The 3,237-nt window shown below is 37.3% G+C and overlaps 1 pseudogene; it reads left to right on the plus strand.

Moving 5' to 3' along the window:
• The first annotated feature begins 333 nt into the window (after positions 1 to 333).
• Positions 334 to 1,960, plus strand: LOC104862204 (annotated as a pseudogene).
• Positions 1,961 to 3,237: the final 1,277 nt, after the last annotated feature.

Raw genomic sequence — 3,237 nt, forward strand, 5'->3', positions numbered from 1 at the left:
GGCAATTTACAAGCAGAAAAGAAATGAATAAAAGAAAATGAGAAAACATGGAAGCAAGATCCAATCCATAGTACCCAACTCATGAAGGTTAATGAGGTGGAAAAAATAAAATATTATTTTGTAGAGCTGGTGGCACAGGTGGTCAGTGTAAACCAGTAGAGTGGCAGGCCCACCACCACAGCCCCAGCACCTGTGGCCTAGAGGCATTGGGACACCCTGAGGTGTCCTCCCTGCCTGCTGGCCTGGGAGCCTGAGCTCCTCCATGCCCTGCATCCCCTTTCCCCCGGCCACCATGCTCCTTCTGTGCTCTGGACCCCAGCCTTGCCACCAAAAATGACTTGCAATTTCAAACCTGGAGACCTCATCTTTGCCAAGATGAAAGGTTACTCTCATTGACCAGCTTGAGTAGATGAAGTTCCTGATGGGGCTGTAAAGCCACCCACAAACAAATTTCCTAACTTCTTTTTTTGAGATTCATGAGACAGCTTTTTTTAGGACCAAAGAATATATTTTCTTACTTAGAAAATAGGGAAAAGTATGGTAAACCAAATAAACAAAAAGGTTTTAATGAATGCTTATGGGAGATAGGCAACAATCTGAAGGTGAAATTTTCAAGCCGACAGGAGTCAACTAAACAGTCAGATGCATCATCTGATTTGAAGTTGAAGAAAAAGAAACTAGTGTTTCAAAGGAAGACCATGATTATGAAGAAAAAGCAAGCAGTGAGGATATCAATAAAGCAGTTGATATAACCACTCCAAAAGCTGCCAGAAGAGAGAAAGAGAAATGCAGAAAAAGTAGAAACTGAGGAGGCAGGACTAGTGACAACAGCGACAGCATCTGTTAACCTATAAGTGAGTCCTAAGAGAGGAAGATCTGCAACTACAAAAGTCAGGATTCCCAAACCAAGAGGCAGACCCCAAATGGTAAAACAGCCTTGCCCTTCAGAGAGTGACATGATTGGTGAAGAAGACAAAAGTAATAAAAAGGGGCAAGAGGAAAAACAACCTAAAAAGCAGTCTAAAAGGAATGAAGAAGGCTGAAGGAAGAAGATAAGCCAAGGAAAGAGCCAGACAAAAAAGAGGGCAAGAAAGAAATTTAATCAAAAGGAAAAATTTAGCTAAAACAGGGGTTACATCGACCTGTGATTCTGAAGAACAGGGAGATGACAAAGAAGGTGAAAAGAAGAGAAAGGGTGGAAGAAACTCACAGACTGGTCATAGGAGGAATGTGTTGAAAGGACAACATGAGAAAGAAGCCACAGACCAAAAATGCAAGCAAGAGGAATGAGTGGAAACTGAACAGCAGAATAAAGATGAAGTAAAGAAGCCAGAACTTAAGAAAGTTGAGAAAAAGAAAGAAACATCCATGGATTCCCGACTTCAAAGAATACATGCTAGAATTCAAACCCCAGTACCCCCCCTAAAAAAAGGATACATGCTAAAATTAAAAACTCATTCAAAATTGATAATCTGGTTGTGAACAGATGCATTGAGGCCTTGGATGAACTTATTTCACAGATCACAATGCAACAAGCTCAGAAACACAGAGATGATTATAAAGCTGAAAAAATATGATGATTCAAAGTTAGTCAAGTTATCATGGAAAAGTCTACAATGTTGTATAACAAATTTAGGAACATGTTATTGGTTGGTGAAGGAGGCTCTGTCATCACACAAGTGTAGAACAAATCTCTTGCTAAATAAAGACGCAAAAGTAAGTGAATGAAACCAAATAGCAGGGGAAGAAAGGTCCAAACAAAAAGCTAGAAAAGTAACAAACAGGTTCAAAGACTCTAAATGGAGGATCTGATGCTCAAGACAGTAATTAGTTGCAACACAATGAAGATAGTAATGAGGAAAACAAAGACAACTGTGAGGGTGGCTGCAAGAAAAAGCTATCCAGTGGGGTGGGGGGAGAGTCTGAAATATCTCTGAAGGAGCCTACAGAAGATTACTAGGTTGATACATAGCACCTGGATAAAGAACATTTCAGAAGTTTGTAATAGTTTTCATTTGAAAAATTTAGATTGCTGAAAGTTCTAAATTTTTATAAGCATAGATTTTGATATTTAAAATGAGGGAAAAAATCCCTTTACCTTTATTTAAAAGTTATTAAGCATTATTTCTAATTGTACTTGTGCAGTAATTAACAGCTATATCACACAGTAAATGTGGGGTGAAGTCCACTTAGAAAATGTTAAACTGCTTTTCCAGACATGGTTGTAGAATATTTTCAGTTTGTGTGTATATGTTAATGTATAATTGGTATAACAAACTTACAGTTTAAGAACTCCTACTTGTATAAATATTTCCCCTCTTCTCAGATTCTGTGTTTGTGCATAGATGGAGGTTGATGGCACCATTGCAGATGCCTAAGGCAACTGTTTTAATAAATTGATAATAAAAATTATTCAATAAAGAATTTTCTGAAATAATGACAACAGAAGTAACAGAACAGGTCAATGTTTCTTGCCAAAAATAAAACATATAATTAAAGAGATGGTGGCCACAATGAAGAAAATGATTAATGAATCTATAGTAGATACAGATTAAAAAAAAATAGAAGAGCTTAGGAAAGACAAGGAAATCATGTGTACCTAACATAAAAAAAACTGGATTCCATAAAACAGATTTAAATAGAAATGTAAGAGGTTAAAAATTCTACTGAAAGTATATATATGAGTCAACCAATGTTAAGAGAGAATATCAGATCTAGAAGACAGGCTTATCATTGGCATTCCTCAAATGGAACACAAAGATGGCAAGGGACAATGAAAAATAAATCCAACAGCTGCTAAATGTTGCAAGGAATGCTACCATGAGATTAATTGAATCAGAAAATAGTGCAAAGGGCATAAAAAAAACCTGTCCACAGAAATAATAGCAGAAAACTTTCTAAGCATGGAGATACAGATTAGTGGGGCATATAGTCATGATCAGAGAAGACTTCACCAAGGCATATAATGTTTTGTTTCCTTTTTCCTTGTTGGTTCTTGTTTTTATATGAATGTGAACATTGTGTCTAGTTTCTTTGTTGTTCTTCTGTTCAGCTTTTGTTTACATTTCTTCCTTCTCTTTCCCTCTCCTTCACAAGTTTCTCTACATTGTATAATCTTGCTTTATCCTCTGCCTTGCTTCTAATCCCCTTTTCTTCTTCTTGTTCTTGTTCTTCTTGTTCTTCTGGTTCTGGCTCTGGTTCTGGTTCTCCTCCTCCTCCTCCTCCTCCTCCTCCTCC

This window comes from Fukomys damarensis, unplaced genomic scaffold (assembly GCF_012274545.1).
Source record: "Fukomys damarensis isolate Sample0158 unplaced genomic scaffold, DMR_v1.0_HiC HiC_scaffold_38, whole genome shotgun sequence".
NCBI classification, from domain to species: Eukaryota; Metazoa; Chordata; class Mammalia; order Rodentia; family Bathyergidae; genus Fukomys; species Fukomys damarensis.